Source organism: Triturus cristatus, chromosome 6 (assembly GCF_964204655.1).
Source record: "Triturus cristatus chromosome 6, aTriCri1.1, whole genome shotgun sequence".
Lineage (NCBI taxonomy): Eukaryota > Metazoa > Chordata > Amphibia > Caudata > Salamandridae > Triturus > Triturus cristatus.
This window is the reverse complement of record NC_140589.1, coordinates 1,926,118,476-1,926,136,621: the sequence shown is the minus strand read 5'-3', so window position 1 is coordinate 1,926,136,621 and position 18,146 is coordinate 1,926,118,476.

Genomic DNA, 18,146 nt, shown 5'->3' with positions numbered 1-18,146 from the left:
CCATGTATGGGATGTCGGTCAGGCGTGGGATGTGGTTCCATGGCAGGGTCGCGCAGAAGGAGAGGGTTTATGGCCCGTGTATGAGAGAGCGGGGGTGGCCGGCGTGCGGGGGAATGCTCGCAGCGCCAGGGGGACGCGCTGGCGATCGGCAATGAGCAGGGAGAGACCAGGGTGCCTAAAATGGTTGCCATGCGCTTTCCTGTGTGTCGCGCTGGGGAGAGACAAGATGGCGCAGATAATGTTCAGTTCGCAAGCTAAATTTCCACACTTTCAGGTCTTCTACAACTCCGATCCACTCTTGGATCCACCGCATCTCTTCTGGACCGACCGCCTGCAGCATCTTTGTCGACAGGTACCATTGAATCGATAGAAGGAACCTGACGCACTTCGAGACCTATGCACCCGCTTCCTGTGGGTGAGGTAAAGCTGGCACTCCGGTGCCCAAGTGTAGAGAATCATCTCTAGTGTCTGTGTTTCAAATCTTAAGATCGTAGTCCATTCAGAAGACCCTTTCTGCAGTAACTTTGTAACTTTTACGCACCCATTGAAAACCTATGGGAGCCCGCGTGTAACTTTCCTCACTGCACACGCGACCCGTGGACCTCCTGGTCACTAACTGAAGTTAGCTTCTTGTAGGCCCAGCGATTCTAGAGGCCCTAGGCCTTTTCACTTTCCTGTTCGTAGTACTTATACCACTATTTTAGTATATGGTTTGAGTGGCCACCAGGGCCCATCCATATAAAGTGCAACTTCTGTATATTACAACATTGTCTTGTTTAACGATTTGTGCTCCCGTGCTCATAAAGAGTCTAGGGGATACTTTGAGAAATAAATACATATATATTTTCAATATGTATTTGTGTGGTGTCCTTTCATTGGTATAAAGGGGGGTTGCATTTGGTAAAACAGCCTGCTTAACACGCTTTAACGAGTTTAGCCTCAAAGACTGCTTAGCCTACGCTACCACTAGGGCAGCTAGTCCGAAAAGGTTGACTTACAACCACACCATAAGGGTTGCTTGGCATGGTACAAGGTGGTCACTTTAACTAGTGAACATCATATACCAGGCCAACTTCTCACAATTGTCGTGACTCCAGTACCAGCTTTAGAAGCTGTCACCAAACAAAGTGTCCTGAATACAAAAGCATTACATCCACGTTGGATACAATGGGCACATTCTCTCACTGCAACAGATGTAGAATACAGATTCAACCCTACACTAAAAACTCAGGCTTTTCTGCAATACGAACAAGAATACCCTCTTCCAAATGAAGTCTTGCCTCTACAGCAGTATGAACACATCATCTATACTGATGGATCTGCTCAACCGGCCGTAGGAAGTAAACGACAATACAGTGCTGTTGTTAAAGGACGTATGCTGGATGGCAAATTCCATCCTAGAATTACACAGATGCAGTCCTTAGGGGATTGCACAGCACAGCTGGCAGAACTGAAAGATCTACTACTGGCATTACATTACACTGATCGGGAACTCCCCTCACTAATTGTGTGCAATTTGTTTCACTGTGTCCAGTAATACAATGAATATCTCTATTACAGGTGCCAAAATCGGTTCAGGGATTCAAAGGGTTGTACAATCAAACACAAGTTGTTATGCCACATCTTGGTGGCAGTGGATTCATGCTCTAGGTTACTGTGGGTCTGGCCTCAGCGCTCGGCTGATGCTCGAACCGTCATTAAAGATTTGCGAGTCTTTATCGGGACATACGCAGTTGGCATTCTTCATTCTGACTGTGGCCCCGCTTGTAGCTCTAGGGCTTACAAGAAAGCTATGGAAAGTTTGGTGGTGCAGCTTCGGTACTCCTCACCTTATCATCCTGAGGGAAATTCGTTAGTGGAGATGAAGAACCGGGACTTAAAGCAGTGTTTGACGGCTAGAGTATTAGGTTCGGGTGGGAGTTGGGTCAGTCACCTATATGGGGTCCAGAGGGCGCTTAATAACATGCCAAGAAAATCACTGGGAGGTCGGACCCCATACGAACTCCTGTTAGGGATCAGAATGAGGGTACCTGACCTCAACAAGGTCAGCACAGTGGCGGACGAGAAGAAGTTTGACGTCAGTTATCGTTTGGATGTCTTACAGGAACTGAATGAATTCCGGGCTTCAATAAGCAACGTCCAAGTAAAGACCGCTGCCACTGAGGAAGCTGCACTGGCATGGCCATCTTTTACCCCACAGATCGGGGATCTTGTCCAAGAAAAGATCGTGGACAAACAAGAATTTGGACCATCATACAGAGCACCTGTACCTGTCCTGGCCATTGAATGAACAAGAAATGTACTTCTCCCACCCCTGGCCGGTTAAAAAGGAAAAAGGTTTGTCTCCATTGATCTTATCAAACCACACTATATGGCCAATTCTCAACAGTAGGCCACGGGGGCTTCTGCAAAACTATCGTCTCCTCTCACTACAATTCAGGAGGTTCAGACGGAGCGGCTGATAACTTTAGATAACTCTTCTACATCGACCAGTGAAGGAGTGACCAGTAATGAAATGCAACTAGTTCCTCTTACAAATGAACGGAATCAAGTCACAACTGAAACGCAGATTTCAATTCGACCAAACAACAAAATGTATGTCAATACATCCATAAATTAACAATTGACTGTTCCAAAACCTGCGGAGATACCAAAAATTGATCGAACTGCATCTGGCTATTTCATCGACTTTGATGACTTCTCTTCGGATCAGAGTGAACCAGAGACACCACCAGCGCCTGTTCCCTGCACAAAGAAAATTTGAGACTTCTATTTTTTGATAGAGAAAACTACTGATCTGTGGCTACAAATTTGGCTTGCTACTAGGGTACTGTTTTTGCTGATTTACATTGGTATAGCAGTTTTCATTCCTATGATTTTAGATGGACATTTTATCCCTGAACGCTCTGCAGTTAAAAATGGCAACTTGATTCTGAAACCACACTCATTATCTCATTGTGCGCAAAGAGACTTGTCCTTAGTGAAGATTACAGCAGTTCCTGTTACTGAAGGAATAGTATGGGATAAGGTAGCTTATGATTTGTATGCCCCCACTGAACTTTTAACCATTCCACACATGTTTATAATTTCCTTAAATGATTTTATCACCTCTAGCACAATCTCTGATGATTGGGACATTGAGACAGTACCTCTAATGATATCTGATTTAGAGAAATCTACTACATTTTCTCAAGATGACTTGTATGATGATGCATCTAATTTTGCCAATATGTTCTAATACCAGCACTATGGTCATCATTTCTTCGCACAGACCAAGTGTCCCAAGAAATGTTTTCATGTACCACCAATGGGAACACTGCCCGACACCACCAAAAGGTAGTTCTAATACATTGCACAGAAGTTTGCATATTTTTCTGGATTTAACACATCTGATCCAGTTTCCTATTATTATAAAACTGCACCATCATCTGCACGGAAAATATGCTAATTGACACCAAGCTAATATACTCTGCTTCCTTTCTTTCCCAATTGTCTAAACAGGGTTTTGAATTCTGGAAAGACACAGAAGACAAATAAATCAGTCTGGGGAACTAGGGACTGGCAGGTTCAGGGAACAGAGGCCTTATAGAGCTTGCCTCATACCACATCAAATAATTTTCCTGAACGGAACTGTGCAGCAAACATCCTGTTCTTGGACTAGCCAAGATAAAGGATTTGAACACACCTTCAATTCCAACACCATCAGAAAGGGTTGCAGGGGAAAACATCACATCTGTAGATGGGAGCACTTGAAAGAGATCTTGAGAAATAACACATACAATTTAACAGTTCCCGATTGGAAGGGTTGGTTGGTTTGGCCTACAGACACGAACAGATGCCAGTCAAGATTCATGGACAACACTGGGGGGTTTAGTACGCATAGGGCAGATCTGCGCTATGTTCAAACAGAACATTCAGGGGTGGGAAGTTGTGCCTGGAGTAGCTAAAAACCTCGACACTAACGAAGGTGAAACACCACTTGTCCCTTCTATCAAACAACGTAGATGTGAGGGATTTCCTGTTAGGTCCAAAGAAACCACGTCGTAAACGCTTCATTTATACCATCTATAATGAAATTTAGAAAATCTCCCAACAGGAAGCAGCAGAGAGAATACGTGAAATAGACCGGATTAAGCAAGAAAAGGCCCTGGCCATAGTAGATAATGGCATGACCACACTCTCGTCCAAAATATATTTACTGGGTAACATCGTATCTTCTGAGATTGATATTTTAGAACAGGACTTGTCAATATTACAACATGGACAGTCACAATTGCGTTCTATTGTATTACTAAGCTGGACGTTACAGTCTTTGAGATGTGGGCATGGTCCCTGGTGTTATTTTAACAGTACGTCATTATTTTCCGATTACAATCTTACGGAAACTCAAATACGTCTGGCTCAGAAGGATGCGAAATACACGATACTGCACATTGAAAAATTGGACAAGTTACCAATCGCTGTGGTGGAAGTACCTTCCATGGAGTGGTTAATCCACGGCTATATCACCCTGCCGATCACAACTTTCCAATTTCAACACTGTCTTGAGCATTACCCAATAGGGATATGAAGCAATGGGAGAGGTGTTCATGCATGAAACCTGGGAACTACCATACAAGTATAGGTGCAGGAATAAGGACACAGAGGTTTCTTTAAGTGGTTCTAACTGTGAAAGGACTTTTAGTGGTTCCCTAGTTTGCAGAGAAATATATAGCACGGAGCATGTAATGCTTCGGTCGCAAATCTTTCCTGCCTTCTACCAGGCTCCCCAGCTGCTGTGATTAATCCAGTATTTGTGTTGCTCTGAAATGGGAGTTACCTAGGCTGAATGATCAAGGCTGCTGCGGGATGATAAAAGGAATACCATATCTTGTCACTGTGAGTTCCAGGGTTACTTGTTGTATACAAGTATTGTTTCCACCAGCCCAAGCAGACAGGGAGGCACAGTTGTGGCCTTCACTGAATGTTTCAATTATACAATTTGACTCACTGAGTAGGTTGAAAGCCGTGCTTTTCCAAACAAATGTGGCCTTCACTTCGGCTCGAGAGACCTTTGATCTCCAAGTAGCAAGGTCTTCTTCAGAGATACAGGCCTTAATTCGAACGAATTTCCTGCTCCATGCCAGAGAAATTGTGCATCGTATCTTTAAGATCTCTGATACGAAGGGAATTGTGAGCCTATTTAAACATATGGGTCCAGGACTAGAGAGCATCTTTCAGACGGTCTTTAGAGTGATTCCATCTATTATACACTCCATATTCGGGAGGCTTTTTGGAGGTCTACCGCTGGTTATGCTACTCATAGTAGGCATTTCGACTCTGCTGTATCTGCTACGCCATGGAGGTGCCTGCTCATCGAGAGATGGAACGGGCACTACTGGCAGTGCGCTGTCATGAACGCATGGTGCTACTGATGGGCACTCCTCGGCTGAGAGAGCTGAGTGAGCATTGGTTCCTTTCGTTCAGACCAGCTTGGTTTGACTGTGTCTTACCTGTGTTTCGCTGCCTTTTCTGCGGATTCAAATGCGTGTTGGACACCTGTCTGACACTTTTGACATTTGTGCCGCCGGACATGGAAGTACTCTTGGACCCCTTAAAGGTCCACGTGTATTGTTGTTCCCCAGCATATTCCGATGTTGATGATGGCATTTGTTGAACCTCCACGGGAAGCTTCATCTCCTGCTGGATTGGATATCGGCTCTGCTGCTCTGACACAGGCTCCAACAACTTCCTCAGAGGCTGCTGGGGAGGTAGCTGCAAATACGGAAGAGGGACATATTTGCTCTGTCAAAAATGCTCCAGGAGGTGCTGGAAGGAGCATTATCTGCCAATGCGAGTGTTACTGAAGTCGAGTCTCCCCCACAGGATTCATGAATAATTCGGCTATTCCGTGTGGTGGGTGCAATTCGGCTCTTCCCCTTTTTTTGTCAAAACAAACAAAAATTATTATGAGAACTGTGACTTTTGTTTTGATGTTCGCTCTTTGAGCATCCTGGCTTTCAACATGTTTGGAGCTTCTTATCGTATATTGACTTTCAGAGGCCTGCATTTTTTAGAGACTCTTTTTTTAGCAGCTTGAACCATGTAGTGTAGTTCCTAAGAATACTCAGGATCTGCGCTTTTTGGACAACGTAAACTTAGGGATTGGTGTGGGACTAACTCCAGACACTCCAAAGGATGCGTTTGCCTAGAGACCAGCTAGCTAGCAGTGCCACCACCAGCTCCCTGATTACTACCAAGGCACTGATAGTCTCTGGCAACCAAAGACCATGACATCCCGACTCCTCAGGGATCGTGGAAAACAGTACATGCCCCTTTCGCTCAGTTACTTGCTCTCAGAAATATACACAGAATACATGGTGGAGCGTTTTCAATAAGTATTTATTGAACCAGCATCATTCTTGTGTAAAATACTTGTGCCGCATCAATCAGTAGGAATAGACAAAGGTATACAGCAGCTATTGCCAATACAAAGAACAGTAGGCAGATATGTGGCTCTTGTCTGTATCTCTCCAGGTTACAGGCCAGACAGCCATGGTAGCTACATCCACCCCTCCCTCTGAGACTAGAGGTGCCTCAGTGAGAACTTTGTCATGGTCAGGGCTCACCTGTGATCTCATCTGGAAACTAACAATTGCATTAACTGTAGCTGTGCTGGAGGCATTCATTTTGTTGTTACAGCTAGGGTCTCCATTTTGGTGTCCAAGTGCCTTACAGTAATGACACCAAGGGCCATATTTACAAGAACTGGTGAAAATTATCGCCAGCGCTAGTTAGTGTCAATTTTTTTATTGCCTCTTATCTCTGAAAACTATCGCCAGGTTAGCGACGTATCCACAAACTGCCGATACATGGCGATAGTTCTCGCAGTACGCGGGAATTGTTGATGTTAACTGCATCGCGGTGATAAAAATATTGCGGGAAACGCATTGCCGTGGGGAGGAAGGCAAACTTGGACTCCAAGCCCCAGCAGTCATTGGGGCTACAACATCTGTGCTGACCCACTAACCAGCGCCGCAGCGCCTACATCAACTGCTCGCGCTTCCCACTTCGCGGGAAACACATCGCCGCGGGGAGGAAGGCGAACTTGGACTCCAAGCCCCTGCAGTCATTGGGGCTACAACACCTGTGCTGACCCACTAACCAGCGCCGCAGCGCCTACATCAACTGCTCGCGCTTCCCGCTTCGCGGGAAACGCATCGCCGCGGGGAGGAAGGCGAACTTGGACTCCAAGCCCCAGCAGTCATTGGGGCTACAACACCTGTGCTGACCCACTAACCAGCGCCGCAGCGCCTACATCAACTGCTCGCGCTTCCCGCTTCGCGGGAAACGAATCGCCGCGGGGAGGAAGGCGAACTTGGACTCCAAGCCCCAGCAGTCATTGGGGCTACAACACCTGTGCTGATCAACGCTGCAGCCCCCTATTTAACTGATTGGCACCCTCTCCTCGCGGACGCGCCGGTCGAAGCCCGGACAAAGGGCGGGCCGTCTGGGGCTGTCTGAGGCTGGGCTGGGCCATTTCTCTTTCAAGTGTGTTTTGTGACCATCACCTCCAGCTCTACATGATCGCAGAGAGAGGTATTTTATTGTTGAACGTGAGGGCTATCATACCCCTAGAGCTCAGCTCTTGTTAAGTTTTGTGGGAGACGTTGTTCTCAGTAATAAGTGTTGCACTAACCTTTCCGTGACATTTTGTTTATAATGGGAAAAAGGAAATTTCTAGATGCAACTGGTGGGGCCCCAAGCAATATCGGTGCGGCGGCAAAAAGGAAAAAGGCAAGGAAGACAACCAAGAAACAACTTTCCACTGGCACAATGGATCGTATTGAGTCACTGGTTGATGATTGCGAAGTGATTCTTGAATCTGCCCAAAATTCTTTTTTGAACACTGCAGATACAGACATGTGTTTGAGTAAAAGTCCACCCCGTTCTGTGACAATCCCACAAATGTTCTGTAAATTGCCATCTCGCCACTTAGCATCTAGTAACGATAATTCATGTGAAAACGTGGTCTCCCCTGTGGTAGCTTCCCCCGACCCTAATACTACCTTAGCTGGTATCAATCATATACCTCTTGAACCATTAGTCGTAATTTGTGCAAACCGCTGCGCGGTTTTGGCTGATACCCTCGGTGCATCAGATGAGCCTGAACAAGCTAGGGAACCAGAATTACGAACCTCGGCTCTCAGGGGTGTGGTGGGGAAGCCCTTTGATGTAGGTGGAAGGGAAACATCTGATGTCATGGAAACTATTGCTTCCCTTAGGCAAGAAGTAGGTGAGATAAAGTTACTGATTCAAGAATTGCTGACCGTTGTTAAAAAATCAAACCCAAATTCTTTTCATCCTAGTTTAGGTGGCTTTTCTTCCTTGTTACCATCTTCACAATCCCATTTTTTACTCTCAAATTATCCTGGCAATCAGCTCCCCCCTGTCATTCCATCTATTCACGTTAAGAAAGATACAAAGTAGATAGCCAGAACTAGGGCTTACCCTTCTAATCCAACTGTGAAGCCTTGTTTGATCCCTAGCTCGTCAGACCCTTCTAGACTGGCCAAACCACCAAGTAGTATTCCTGAGCCTTGTTCTTTCTTTCCTTCTTGCAAGGTTCAGATCCCCAATGTTCCCAAGCAGCCCACTGTTTTCATGGTTCGTGTCCCTGCTTTTGTGGGAAGAGAGGATGAAGGTTCTCTCATAAACAAGGTTATACATTGGATTCGCCATGTTAGGGGCTGCCGGTCCCTAATAAGGAATGATATAGTCAGGGCCCACAGGTGTAGATCTGAAGATAATCTTACTGATACCATCGAACTCACCTTGGCCAGCCACCCATTGGCCGAGGGTCTTTTGGCACTGGAATTTAGAACCTCTTCTCCAGGTTCTTCTCCCATTCAGTTTAGGCGCTTTCCCTTTGTGGAACCATTAATATCGAGGGGTTCTGAATTAGATTGCCTGAAAGTGGGTCAATCCACTTTTGACAACAATGATTGACTAACCCCTGTATCTTTAGCTACGAACTCTAATATTGTCATTCCATTAGTCTAACCCCAAGACAATATTGTTCTACCCCGCAATATCGGTGAGAGTATTGTTGATGGATCGAGTGATTTTTAACCATGTGAAATGTTTGTCCATGTTGATGATACCTTATCGCTCTCCACTTTAAATCTCAAATTAATCTCATTGAACATTGCGGGTTTATTTAACAAATTGTTGTTGCCAGACTGGAATAATTACATTGAAGAACACGACATATGTATTTTTCAGGAGACCTGGAGTCTAGTGCCAATATACAAAACTGGCTTTACTTGTTTTTTTTACCAGCAATTTCCAATGGTCGTGGGCGACCTTCGGGGGGGTCTCATTGTCTGGGTTAGTATTAACCTTAATTGTAGGGTAAAACATCATGAGTGTATATTCCCGGATTTGATGCGGTTAACATTGTCAAGGGTTAGAGGTGGACCTGTCATCGAGCTTTTTAATGTCTATTTTATAGGTACGAAGGGTGGTCTAAAGTCGCCACTTGTTACAGCTCTGGGTGACGAACTTACCTCCTGTCTGCCTGACTCTTTAATCATGGTGGCAGGGGATATGAACTGCACCTTCAAACCTTTGGCCTCAGAAGATTTGCTTGAGACAGAGGTTGAGGATGCCAGGTGGGGCATACCATCCTTGACTTTACCGCCAATTAGGAATTGGACACAGTTGGCCAGCCAAATGAATGCCCTATCACTTGAATTTGGCCTAAGAGCCGCCAATGGCAGAATGCCCTCTGATATCCTTGGTGCCAATACTTTTAATAGAGCTTCATGCCCCTCTCGAATTGATTATATTTTAATTGATCATAGACTATGGAGACATTTAGTAAATCTGGTTATAGTTCCTACTATTGTAAGTGATCATAATTCCTTAAGCTTGTCTATGAAGAATCCTTGGTCTCCTGATTCCTTCCATTTTGGTACTGGTCGAATCATGTCTTCAAAGGAGGTAGTTCCATCTAATTGCAGGAGGTACTTGAAATGGCCGAAAATCGTCTGTGACGTCCAAAAACTGATTGCTATAAAAGAGGTCTTGTTGGCTAAAACCACGGAACTACAGATAGCATGTAGTGTCGTGGATGGGCCCACTAACATCGGGAGTATCTACCTAGACACAGTAGAGTTGATATGCTCTTTTTTCTTGGTACCACCCTCTCTTAGTAACTCAAACAAGTCCCCCAAAGTTTCAGGTTCATGGTATAACTTGGAGTGCAGACAAAAAAAGTGTCTCAGGCTAGCTGCTGTTAAAAAACGCGATTGCCATCTGGTGCAAAGCGCTAGAAAGGATTATAAAAAGGCAGTACTAGGAGCTAAGCGTGCCTGGGAAGAATCCTTTTGGTTAGATCTAAAGGCCGCCAGTTTGGCTAAAGATGGAAATGCCTTTTGGAAATTGTTCAGGAAATCCAAAGGCCAGGACACCGATACAATTCCCAATCATATTACGAACCAGGAGTGGTTTGATCACTTTAAAAAACTCTACTCTGGGGATGTTGCTCATAGCCTAGGTGACTTTCCTGTTTTTTCTTTGTCATCTTTCGTTTCAGAGACATATGATCCATTTGTGGAACCTGAAGATTTGGCTGCTATTAGTAGTAGTAGTAAATAGCTTTATTCGATAAAAACATATCATAAAAGCATTTTTCACATTTTTAAAAAGAACATTTTTAACAACAATCATCAACACAAAAACATTTCATATCCGGAACAGCATGTTGGGTAGGGGGGGTCGTTCACTGGATTAACAGTTTTCTTGCAGTTCTTAGACGCCAAGCCCAACCCAAAAATTTTGCCATACAAGTGGAAAAGAAGGGTCTAGCATCTGTATGTAAAATACGCAGGGCTTCCAAGTGAGAACGAGTTCCCAGACACCTGCAAAGGGGCTTCAACCACCTACGTCTCGGGGCTACATAGACACTACATTCGAACAACATGTGGGACACAGACTCTACCCTTAGATCACAAAAGGGGCAATAGGGTACAGTTTGAGCGGGCGGTTTCCAAGTGGACATGAACTCACATAATGGAAGCACCCCCACCCTAAACTTAATGTACAGTGCTCTGTCCCATGAGCTCTGAATGGTGTCTAGATAAGGTTCCCTTAACGGTGACTCTTTGACCGACAGAAACAGAACTACAGATTTACAATGATTTGTACTTCGGGCCCTCTCATTGTCTACCCATGCCCAATAAACCTTCTTTAGCTGTTGTTTCGGGGGTGCAGATTTATTGGCCCAAGCCTCTCCTAGGCCTAATTTGTAGAGCAGCTTTTTTACCTCCCTAAGCCAGATGATCTTATGTGAACCCGGTAATGACAAAATGTCATTCAAAGCTTCTGAGTAGCTTCTTAATTCCTGCACATTCCAGATTCTGGACCATAACAAAAGTGGGCGTAGTTTCGCTTGGTCGCAGATTGCCCGCGTACCTGCATCTAACAGCAATGGGATTGTTGGCGTGCTGTGGGGCAAACCCATTAGGTCTTTATGGAAGTTGTTCTCAAGGTGGGCCAGAGTGTCAACTTTATGAGTGCCCCACAGCTCAGCACCGTAAAGTGCCGCGCTTACAACCCTAGCCCTATAGATATCTAGGGGAGCCCCAATAGGTTTTGATGATGAGGCTCGCTGTTCCTTGAGCAACGCACCTGCCACCCTTTTGTGAGTAAGGAAGATTTTTTGGTGGTGTGCCTTCCAGCTCATGGTGTCACTGATGCGTATACCCAGGTAGTCAAATTCTTTGACGCGATCAAGTGGGACAGAATCTAGGACCGGGGGATAGACAGATTTTTTGGGCGGGTTAAGGACTAAAAACTTAGTTTTGCCTATGTTTATGGCCAAACCCCTTCCTTCACAGAAGGTTTGAAAGCTGGAAAGCAACGATTGGATGCCCATTGGTGATTTTGAAATTAGGAGGGTATCGTCCGCGAACAAGAGCGTTGGGATTTTCCTTCCAGCCAGGGTGGGTGCATCTGATGGTTGTTGTAGAAGTTGCTCCACCACTCCGTTAATATAAAGAGAAAACAGAGTGGGGGCAAGCACACACCCCTGGCGAACGCCTCTGTCCACGGGGATACGAGATGTTTTCTCTCCCTGTGCACCCCATCTAATTTGGGCGAAATTCCTATCGTGAAATTTTACGAGCAGCGACAGCAAATAGGGAGGGAGGCCTAACCCATCGAGGACGTTCCATAAAAGCGCGCGTGGTACCAGGTCGAAGGCAGTCCGCAAGTCAATGAAGACTAAATACAGACTGCCCCCTCCCAGCACCACCACTTTCCAATAGATCATTAGAAGGCGGAACGTCTGCTCGATTGTGCCTGTTCCTGTTCTGAAGCCCGCTTGAAGATCTGACAGGATGTGGTTTCCATCTGCCCACTCGATGATCCTGCCCAATACCACCTTCCCTGCTACCTTTTGAGAAGAGTCCAATAAACTAATTGGATGGTAGTTCGCTGGGTCCTCCCTAGAACCTTTTTTAAAAATAGGTACGACCTCAGCACCCCTCCATGAGTCAGGAAAGACTCCACCCAACATAACTTCATTCAAAAGCGAGGCAATTAATCTACTCCAAAAGGATGGGTAATTCTTGATTAGGTCTCCTGGGATTCCGTCAGGACCCGCTGCTTTGTTCGAGACAATACATTGGATTGCTCTCTCTACTTCTAAGCTGGTGAATAGGCCATCATAGCACGGGAGGTTGATTGTAGAATTAGGCAATAAACCCGTGGGTGGGCAAGCTAGCTGGGGGGGGCCTGGAGGAGCGGAGTACAGTTGTGAAAAGTGGTCGAACCATACGCCCCCTGTAATGTTACAAGTTAGCTGCTGGTCAATGGGCTTTTCCCTAGATCTTAATAGGTCCCAGAACCTCTTGGCGTCCTTCCTAGTGCTAGCCTCTACTAAATCTCCCCAAAAGTTGAAATCATAAACCTGTTTAGCTTCAAATATGGTTTTTTTGTAAAATTTTCTAGCAGCCCTAATAGCAACTGCGTCTTTGGACTTTAATGTCACAACAAGTTCCTTCTTAGCTTCACGACATTTTACAGTATACCACTTGTCTGACTGTTTAGGCAAGGTTTTCGAGGGACCCCTACGAGTGGTTTGGGGAACAATAAATAAGTCACTCAGTGCCAATACAGTCTCAGTGAATAGAGGTAAGATCTTGTTATCGGTTAAACTTAAAGTGTTCATCCGGGGCTCCACCTCTTCCAAAATAGTCCCGGCTTGGGCCATCCTTGTGTCATCGGCTAAGACTTTTGCCCACTTTAAGCGCCTGCTGCAGTTTGCGGGGACTAATTCGTGGGAGGATTTCCACTTATGACCGGGTGGGCCTTGACTTCCAGCCTGCCAAGGAGATGAAATAGATAGCGATAAGGGGTTGTGGTCGCTATCACCCGACACTATAACCTCCATATCTAGGTGATGTTGCCAGAGGTTGTAATTAAGCATGATATAATCAATCCTAGACGTATGGTCTTGCCTGTTATAAGTGTGAGCACCCATATGGTCAGATTTGGATCGGCCATTTGTCGGTCGCAAATTATGCTCCATACAGAGGGCATTGATCTCTATTGCGTTTTGCGACCATTTGGGAATCGGGTCAAGATTCAAAATAGGAATACCTCTCCTGGTGTCCTCCTCAAAAGTGTCCAAGATATCTTCGCTGGCCAAGGGCTCAAAACAGCAGTTGAGATCACCTGCAAGCATTATATGGGAGTCCGCATTGCAGGCAGCCAGGTTGCGGTTTAGGCCTGTGGGAGGTAGATGGGATACACCGCCTTTGGCACCCCTCAGGTAGATGTTGAAGACTTCCATACTTCTTCCCCCTTTGTGTGTTATCGTTAGCCACTGGAGATCCGATGATTGGGTGTTTCTTTCTTTTACCCTGAAGCCCAGAGCAATACTAATCCATATAATAAGGCCGCCTGACGGGCGACCTTTGGATCCTTGTTCCTGGACTGCGGGGATAAAAAAGGTGGAGAATCCCACTCGGTGTCTTGGCTCCAAACACCAGGTTTCCTGAAAGAGGCAGATGTGAAAGGGTTCCAGAAAGTCGTTCCATTCGGGGATGTCAAAGTTACGACCAAGACCAGCCACATTCCAAGATAGAATTTTTAAGACAGAGTCAGCTTTTGGAGAGACCTTGATGGGGTCAATAGGCATAGGCATAGGAGAAACAGTCGCACCCACAAGTTTTGGAGACCTCACAAGTGGCTCGATTTGCTGGAGATTGGAGGTCGCATAGGGGGCAAGGCAGGTAGAATCCGACTGTTCAAGAGAAGTAGATGCAGGGAGGGTCATGCAGAGCAAGTTTGACCAATCTTCCCTGCTACAATTTACTTTTATGTCCAATGACAATGTCACCCCATCAACCCTTGCATTGTTGAATCGTCCTACTCGGCTTATTACAGGCTCAGGGGCAGGACAATCAATGGAATGATGCCTTTGCGAAGTTAAGAATTCCCTTCGGGGTTGTTTGGGTGATTGCACAGGGAGTCAATCCACCTCCTCTAAGCCACCAAATCTATTATAAGTAGAGAGACCATTCCAATATAGGAGGGTCTCCCGGTGGCACCGGGACCTATTCGGCCGTTGGTGGTGTTGGACCAATGACCAATTATCCCCCTGGTTACAGTTAGGTCGGGGAGGATAAAAAAAGGATAGTGGTTTGGGTTTGACTAAGGAGTCATCATTACTGGGCCAACTACAGATGTGGTGCGCCGTGTGTGGGTCTTCGAAGGTCACTACTATGCAGTCCCCCGGACTGGATTTCAGCGTTGGCCCTACCCAGGGGGTTCTGCGAACCATCAGTACGCGGCTTCTTCTACCATTGGGGATTGGTCTGTTGACATTTAACCAGTGCATTATTTAATTTTTCAGCGACCAGTGATTTTCAAATTGGCCATTACCTATCATGGGAACACCCGTCAAAACAACCACATAGTCGTTTGCCTCTGGGGGAAGGTCAATATAGCCACCTCTAAAATGATCTTTGACTGGGGAAACCTGGGTTTCACTGGGAATCGGTCTATTTAGTGTTTCGTGTTTGGGATATTGCAGGTTACGTGTGGGGCCTCGTGGGAGAGCCTTTGGTTTAACGCGAGCTTGCTCCACCGTAACTGTCCTTGGTTTGGGTACAGGTTTTATTGTTGGTGGTACTGAAGAGGAAGCTAGATTGGTTTGGGGTGCGGTAGGTTGTGGCGTTGAGTCAGCTGCAATAATGCCCTGGTTTTCCAGACTTTTCAACCCAAGAGTGGCCAGAGCAATAATGCTCTTCTCCATTTCTAACAAGTTATTTTCTATCCTTGATAGTCTTAGGTCTAGAGGTGACAAAAGTTTTTTAAGTGTGTCCCAAACCACCTCTATAAATTCTTTATTATTATTGGTTAACCCGTCTACTTCGGGGTCCACACCTGATGGGGTATTAAGGAGGGGAATAGATGGATTTTTTCCCTGCCCCTCACTACATGACTGGGTATTAGGGGTATTCTCTACTCCAGCATTGGATGCTGTGATGTTAGTCATTGGCAGATCTTTTGGAACAGCAATTTTCGCTTTCTTGCGGAAATAAGCTGAGCGAGAATTGCGTTTCCTCTTTGGTTGTTTGCCACTGGGGATATTATTAGACAGGTTCGGGAGAGATACAATGGGGACAGGGATGTGCACACTAAGAGGTGTCGATGGGGTTTCCTCATCCTTACTTCCTGAGGCAAGTTGGGGAATAGCCGGGGTCGGTGAATGGTGAACATCTACCTGAGTGACTATACAATGTGGGCGGGCTGGGCGCTCAGGGGTGACAGAAGTGGCTATGTGGCCTAGGGAGGATTTCTTGGAAAGTGCAATTACTTGGGACACTCTTCTGGCGGCATCTAGTTCTAGCGAGACCCGGGATTGGAGCTTGGATATCTCTTCGTCTATGGCTATGTTGGTGCGGGTTATAAAGTCATCCATGGGGCCACTGATTTGTGACCCACGTTTAGAAGACTTGCTACGGGTTACCCTTGGATCCATAGCGCTAAAGCACTGTGACAAAGGTAGGTCTATTTCCCCTCAGTTATTGATTTAGCTTCCAAAAATATCAAGCCAAAAGGGGTGGGCCAGTCCAGTCCTCTCAGTCCTCGAACGGCCTCAAACGGCCCGTTCTTTGCCCGGTCTTAGCCCCGGACGCTCCCGCGCAGCGTCACTCTCCGATATTTATGGGCCAAAGACCAATGGGGTGTGTTGTAAAAAGTTGGGGGCGGGGCGTTCAGGGAGAGCGGGGCCAGGTGACTCAGCCTCCGGGACCGGGACTCCTGGGAAGGTGAGTCCCGGTTCGCGCTCGCAGCCCTGAAGCCTCACACGCCCCCACAGAGCAGCCAGGTAGGAGACCACAAGCAGGCGGTGAAGGTGAGGAGATTCCGCAGCGGGACCCGCGAAGCGGGTTCCGCAAGTCGTGGGTTTAAGCAGCCCTTACACACAAGCAGCGCCGGCCAGGTCCAACAAACAGCGTCCTACGAGGAAAGGGTCCAGGTGCCTTTTAAGTTGTAAGAAGTTGGGGGCGGGGCGTTCAGGGAGAGCGGGGCCAGGTGACTCAGCCTCCGGGACCGGGACTCCTGGGAAGGTGAGTCCCGGTTCGTGCTCGCAGCCCTGAAGCCTCACACGCCCCCACAGAGCAGCCAGGCAGGAGACCACAAGCAGGCGGTGAAGGTGAGGAGATTCCGCAGCGGGACCCGCGAAGCGGGTTCCGCAAGTCGTGGGTTTAAGCAGCCCTTACACACAAGCAGCGCCGGCCAGGTCCAACAAACAGCGTCCCCTATTAATAAAATAGTTCCAGCCAAGGCTTCCGGACCAGACGGTCTCCCTGGTCATTTATTCCAAGCCGATCCCCAAAATTGGGCCAGGTATTGCACCACCCTGCTTAATGCTCTCCTTAAAGGATCCCCCGTCCCAGAATCATGGAAAGGGGCTTAGGTGATCCCAATATTTAAAAAGGGACTTAGGGAAGACCCTGCCAACTACCGACCCATCAGCCTCATTGATGCTGGCCAGAAGGTAGTTGTCAGGGTCTTGCTAGAGAGAATCTTGACATGGGTTAATGATAACAACATCCTGACAGATTACCAGGTGGGTTTTAGAGCAAACACGGGTACCATTGACCAGGTCTTCAGGCTCCTTCTTTTGTATTGGAAGGTGGTCTTGATTGGCAAGGGCAGTCTTTATTTGGCATTCATAGATTTAAAGACTGCCTTTGATCTAGTCCTTCGTGACCGCTTGTGGCTGGTCCTGAAGGAAATGGGTGTTCCGTTGCCTATCCTAGACCTTTTGATTCGTCTTCATGAGGGCAACTATGCTCGGGTGAGGTGGGGCTCCCAGCAACAGAAAACGGATAAAATCCCTGTTAATAGGGGAGTCCGCCAGGGCTGTGTTATGGCTCCCACCCTATTCTCTTTATATGTGAATGGGGTGGTAAGTTTCCTGCAGGAAACTCCAGCTGATGCCCCGGCCCTGGCAGGTGACAAAGTTCCTGCCCTACTTTTTGCCGACGACACCCTGCTAATTTCTAAAACCCCGGTAGGGTTGCAAAAACTTTTGGATAGGTTCTATCTCTTCTGCAGATTTAGAGGCTTGACTGTAAACACCTTGAAGACCAAACTTCTCTCGTTTAACCCCTGCAGATCCCTTAAACTAACTCCAACTTTGGATGGAGTCCCCTTGGAGCTTGTTAATACTTTTGATTATCTCGGAATCAGAATTTCAGACAGACTAAGTTGGAGACCCCATATTGATAAAATGCTCTTGAATCACAAGCGGGTTACGGGAGCAATTGGGAAGGAACATCGATCTTCGCAGAGCAGGCACATTGCTCCCGCCCTTGTGATTTATGCTGCTAAAGCTGTTAGCTCGGCACTTTATGGAGCTGAACTCTGGGCTTTTGATAATGTCGATGAAATTTCAAGATCTGAAAGCAAATTCCTTAGGGACTTGGTTTCGCTCCCAAGGGGTACTCCTCTTAAGCCCCTGATGAGCGATATGGGCAGGCGCTCATTTAGGGATCTTGCTAGATTACGCCCCTTGCTTTTTTGGACCCGCCTATGGCGCACCCCCGAGCTATCCAAATATGTTAATGGCCTTAGAGAAGTGA